At 45.5% G+C, this 6,186-nt stretch overlaps 1 long non-coding RNA gene across 2 annotated transcripts; it reads left to right on the top strand.

Annotated features, from left to right (window-relative positions):
* The first annotated feature begins 37 nt into the window (after positions 1–37).
* LOC310645299 lies at positions 38–5,972 on the top strand. 2 transcript variants are annotated; one of them, XR_014493468.1, is made up of 2 exons: positions 38–112; positions 5,266–5,972. It is a non-coding gene; the product is annotated as an uncharacterized lncRNA (long non-coding RNA). The 2 variants fall into 2 exon arrangements; XR_014493469.1 differs by lacking the exon at positions 38–112 and adding an exon at positions 503–1,571.
* The last annotated feature ends 214 nt before the right edge of the window (positions 5,973–6,186 follow it).

Raw genomic sequence — 6,186 nt, 5'->3', positions numbered from 1 at the left:
ACGCCCCGCCCTCCCCGAGGCCTCTGCGGGCCTCCTCCTTTCGTCGGAACGAGCGCGCCTGGCTCGCCTTCGCCTGTCGTGGGAATCCCGATTGCGGTTTATTCGGTTAAAGGTGAACGGGAACAAGAGCTCGGAAAACGGAGGAGGCGGCGGCGTCCTGGCTGCCCTCTGAGCTGGGTTGTTTTCTTGCAGATGTAACCTCGTTGGTGCTAGCGGGCAGTGGATCTCTCTCGGTTTACCTTGAATTGAACAGAGCTGGAAGGGACCTTGGAGGTCTTCTAGTCCAGCCCCCTGCTCAAGCAGGAGACCCTGGGCCATTTCAGTCTCTTTTTGAAAACCTCCGGGGATGAAGGAGCCAGAACTTCTGGTGGCAAGCTGCTCCGCCGGCAGGAAATGTCTCCTTAGCTCCCACCCATTGTTTCTCGTCCTGCCTTATGGTGCTTGTTGTTGGTGCGTGAAGTTGGTGCCCATCTCCAGAGGCTTCCCGGTCAGTGTTAGGTGGTGTGTGTGTGTGTGTGTCTTAGAGGTTCTGTGGCTGGGCTGATCACTGTTAGCTGGTTTGGCAGTTCCTGGACTGGGCTACCGTTTACTTGATTGTGGGTTGTTTTTCATCTGTGCTCTTCTGGGTGCTGACTGCTGTTGGAGAGGGGCTTGGGTCTTTTTGTTGATTGTCTCTTTTGCATAGTATACACACATACCAGAAATTCCCTGGCATTTTTGGATTTGGCTTGGACTAGGATGGTCATAGTTTCCCATTTGAAACTATGGTTAAATCTGCCCATATATTGTGAAATTAAAGAGTTTTCATCCTGTCTTCTGTCTGCTATTTGGTTTTCATGGATGTCTTCTGCTACTCTTCTGCCTGTTTGTCCTATGTAGTAGCTGTTGCAGTCATTACACTGTTTGTTGTGGGTGTCTCCTCTTCCTTGGGGGGGCGGCTGCTGGGTCTTTTGGTTTACTTAGGATGTTTCGGAGGGCTTGAGTTGGCTTTTGTGCTGCACTGATTCCATGTGGTTGTAATAGACTGTTGGCAGTTTCTGGGATATTTTTGATGTATGGCAGTGTTATTCTTAATACAGCTTGTGGTGGTTGTGCTTTATTGGGTATGAGTGGTCAGGCACTTTTTGATGAAATTGTGTGGATATTCATTTTGTTGGAAGACATTGTATAGATGCACTGTTTCCTTTTTCTGTTGTTCAGGGTTGCTGTAGTGTGTTACTGTTTAAATAAAGTCCTTACGCAGCTTCCCTTCTGGGAGGTTAGGTTATTGCTTTTGGTAGCAGAGCACTTAATTGGTGTGGGTGATTTTTGCTATACTTGTGTTTCTAGTTTGTCTCTGTTGATCAGGATATGCAGGAAAGGTAGTAAATTGTTGTTCTCTTCTACTCTGATAAACTGAATTCCTTGGAAGATGTTGTGGAAGGTGGTTTTGCAGGTATTTTCTACTTGGTCCTCTTGTATTGTAGTGAAGGAGTCATCTACATACTTGATCCATATTTGTGGAAATGCTACTACTTCCAGATGTGGCATTATGATCTCCGCTATAAGTCTCGAAAGCCGTGATCCTAAAGGTATGCCTTCAATTTGTTGATAAATTTGTTCATCAAATTGGAGGTATGAAGTTAGGCAGAAGTTTATGAGATCCATAATCCTGGGTGTGCTGTGTAACAATGGCTTACTCCTTTCAGATGGAGGGGGGGACGGAAAGCCACTACTCACCTGCTCTTCCTCCAACCTGATCTAGGCCACCATCTGCCAGCAGCGCCCCTCAGGGTTCCATGTTACACACACACAGGCCAGATTTGATGCAAAAGACTTAATAGACACAAATTTGATATGGCTGGGTTCCCAACAAAGACAAAATAATAGCAGATTATTTCAATTTCCCAGAACACTTGAGTGCAGATTTCTCTGTTGTCGTGTAAACAAACTACAGCAGCATCGTAGAATAAGAGACTGACAAATTCACATACATTGGAAACTTTCAACCTTCCTCAAAAGACCTTAAATAACAATTAGTTTTTAATGCAATTAGTCAAGTTACAACCAGTCACTTAATGACCATTTGAAGTCATGACTGACCCCCAAAAGCTACTTATGACCCGTTTTCAAAGTTATGGCTGCTGCATGCACAGACACACATGTCAGGTGATATTTTGGGCACTTGGCAATGGCTCACATTGACAGCCATTTGTACTGTTCCATGGTCACATGAGCACAACATATGACTTTTTTGTTGTTTTTTCTTGTTTACTTCTGGTTTCCTGCAAGAAATACCCACTGGGGAAAAGGGATTTGCTTAATGACTGCCATATTTGCTTAACCATCATAAAAACATCACAACTCTGAGTCAGGTTATGTGGTGCCTTAATGCATGACAACAACAACTTACAACGAACCAACGGCTCTCCAGTCTATTCTTGAAAGTCTCCAGCAATGGAGCACCCACAACTTCTGATGGCCAGCCTTTCCACTGCTTAAGTTTCTCACTGTCAGGAATTTCTCCTTATACATCAAGTGAACTTTTTTTGGGGGGGGGAATGCCTTCAAGTCAGTGTTGATTCCTGACTTTCATTGGACAGGTCCCTGCAGTTTTCTTGGTATGTTTTTTTTAAGGGATTTGCCATTGCCGCCTCCTGGGGCTGAGAGAGAGGGGCCGGCCCAGAGCCATCCGACTCCTTTGTGCCCGAGGCCTAACACCTTACGCACTTCTTCAAGCTGCCTCTCGAAGAATTGAGTTACAGTTCACAAAATCTTACGTCTTTTAGTACAAAGAGATGCCAGCAGCGTGTTCCTAATTTGGGATCACAGGTAGTCCTCAAATTATGAATGTAACGGAGCCTGCCAGTTACATTCATAATCTGAGGATTCATGCGAGTGAATCAAGTAAAATAAATGTGAAAACTCCTCGCTTTCGCCCATGCATTTGCTAACCAGACACGCAGGTCGTTAAGCGCACATGAGGTATCTCAGGGTGGGGAAGGCCATGGGGGGGGCTAGTGATAGAACAGGCCACATGCTTAAGACCAACCAAGGCCTCCCCTGACCCACTGAGATACCTCATGCAATTGCTTCCCACCCCCCGTGCGAAGATCTATCCCCTCTGCTACGGTTTCTTTGACGATTTCGCTTCCAGCATCCGATCGGCTTGCAAATGCTTTTTGCGTACCGACAATGAAATGTTCTGGATGCCGTGATCTCACGGGACTTCAGGCTGTAAGATCACAGCGCCCAGAAGCTTACAGTCTCCGTGCAAAACATTTGCAAACCGACGGGACACTTGGAGGCAGCGCCTGAAGTCCTGCGAGATCATAGTGCCCGGAACATTTCACTCTCGGTGCGTAAAAAGCGTTTGCAAGCCGATCGATCGGGTGCTGGAAACGAAATCGCCAAAGAAACAGCAGCAGAGAGGAGTCAGATCTTCGCAAGGTAAGTGACCCAGCGCAGCAGGATGGGAGGGGGGAAGCAAATGTGGGAAGGGGGGGGAATGGGCAGGGTGAATGCCGCAGGGCCTCTGCGGTCAGTCATAAGTGTGAATGACTGCCCTGGTGCTGCAACGTTCATAATTTCAGGATTGTGTCGTAAATACTTGGGGGTTACAGCATAACTTTGAACGGTCAGTAAGTGAACTGTCGTAACTTGGGGATTACCTGTATATGTGTGAAAGAATGAATTGGTTTATAATACTGTACTTGATATCAACAGCAGGTGGCATCGCAGAGCAGTATTCAGGCTCTCCCACTTTTAGTAGTTTGTGCAGCAGTTGCTTTTCCTCTCTCGCTCCACCTCAGACTGATCTGCCTAAAACAGTCTATGGGTCATGTGCATCCACTGATAAAAGGTGTAATTCTATGTCCTTCACGACATTTAGCCCCTTGGTGGTTCAAAATGAACAGGTTGTTTTGCAGCTGCCATTTTAGTTTCAGGTTTAATGCAGTTTGTTAGAACAATGTGCAAATCAACCATTTTAGCTGCAGTAATACACCCATATCACACACCTCAGTCTGCTTATATTGGGCAATAGTTTTAAAATATATTTAAACTTTTTAAAAAGATTAATAGAAACTAATGCAATGCAAAGTAAGGAAAAAAATGAGCAAGGACGGAAAGGGAGGAAGGAAATAAAGGGGAAACAAAAACTGCAAGAGAAGAAAAACAAGTAGAAGAAAAACAGAAAGATGCAAAGTAGTTTCCAATATTCTTCACAGCAGTTATAAGTGCAATTATATTTTAACCCCTCTATCTAAAGTTAAATCACGATACTCATTTTTCTATATTCTATCCATCTAATCATCAAAACCATGAATCGTGTTTTTTTTCCTTTTTTATGCAAAAATATCTATAATGGGTTTCCAATCACCAATGAATCTAAATATTGCTTTTTTTTCTCTAATCGAGTCAATTTAGCCACTTCAGCAAACTCATCAACAACCATTCTTCTGATGTAATTATTCTGAAGTCCTTTCATATTTGTGGAATAAGCTCACTGCAGTTACGATGTTCTGTACCAGCCTGCTACCGGCCCTGCAGAAAAGGCAACCCCTTTATAAACGGCAAGAGGCTGGAATGACGTCTGCCAAATTTATTACTACAAAAAACAAACAAGACACGTACCAAGATACAGGAGCTTTGAAACGCTATCTGAGCGGTTACTTTCAGCAAACCAGCCCTCCCCACACATTCCCTTTATAAAGAGTTCAGGGCGTGGCCTCTCTCTGCCTCCTTCCAAGAAGCCCCACAGCCTTCCTCTGTTTACTCCTACTTGACTGTCTCCTGCGTCCGGCGTCCTTGAACAGGGCCAGCTGTGGGTCATCTTCATCCACACTGTCAGGCTCACACAGCTGGGTCTCCATGGTGACCAAGTGGGAGGGGCCTGCCTGAGGGCTATCATCAGCAAGATCTTCAACCCCCTCAGCAAGGTCTTCAACACCCCCCTCCTCCTCTGATTCGTCCGACCCAACTGCCGAACCCACAGGCTGACCCTGAATCACAACATATGATACAGACATACATCACATACAGTATTGCATTAGTCTTTTCCAAGTGCTTTTCCATCAGTCCCAAGAGAAAAAATTCTGGTTTAATTTGAATGTTAATATTCAAAATCCTCTGAATCACTATATTTGAACCCCAAACTCATTACCAAGCATGATAAAATGATTGTTATTCACATTTCCAACATAACTTTGAAGTGCCTTTACACACTGCATATTTTTTTGGGTTCATATTCTAATGGCTCATCATTTTATATAAATTCTCTTTCAGATTTGGGGGGCGTGGTGGCACAGAGGCTTAATGATTCTGGACCTGCCAGCCAGAAATGGTCTGCCTTTTGGCGCTTGAATCCCGGCTCGTGAGACGGAGTTAGCTCCTGTTGTTCGACCGCTGGCTCCTGCCCACCCAGCAGTTCGAAATCACACAATATTGTGAGTAGACAAATGGGTACCACTTCGGTGGGAAGAACCTAGCTGCGTTTGTGTGGAGAGCGGAAGCCGGCGCTGGAGTGGGCCGGACCTGAGGCATCGCGACACGAGGGGAAGCGAGGCGAGACTGGCAGAGGAGCCCAGAAGAGCCATCAACCTGAGCGCCACAAGTCAGCTGCTGTAAAGCTAGTTTGCTCACTGCGGAGCACCAAGGATAGGCACGTAAGCACTGAACAGAATGAACCAGCAATTTAGGCTGTCAGGACTGCGTTGTGTGTCTAGCACAGGGGTCCCCAACCCCCGGTCCTTGGATCAGCACCAGGCCATAGCATGCCAGCAACCGGGCTGCACAAACAAGCAAAGCCCCATCCGCGGGATGCAGGCAGCACACGAAACCATGCCCTCTCTGGTACGCGGAGAAATCTCCACAGGAGCGGTCCCTGCTGCCCAAAAGTTTGGGGGCCTCTGGTCTAGCATGTGTAGGTTTCCCTGACATTGTATGCCATACACTAAATAAATAAATAAATCTCTTTCAGATTATAACATAAATTTCCCTGCTTTCAATCACATATTCTCTCATTGTTCTATTTATTTATTTATTTATTTATTTATTTATTTATTAGTTTTTATAAACCGCCCTTCTCCCGAGGGACTCGGGGCGGTGTACAGAGGAAGGAAGGTATACAGACCGAACAATAAAATAATAAGAAACACTAATGAACACAAACTGGGACCCCAATTAACGCTATCATGCCAGGCCAGC

This window comes from Vipera ursinii (assembly GCF_947247035.1).
Source record: "Vipera ursinii genome assembly, chromosome: 10".
Taxonomy (NCBI): domain Eukaryota; kingdom Metazoa; phylum Chordata; class Lepidosauria; order Squamata; family Viperidae; genus Vipera; species Vipera ursinii.
This window is presented reverse-complemented; position numbering and strand designations above follow the sequence as displayed.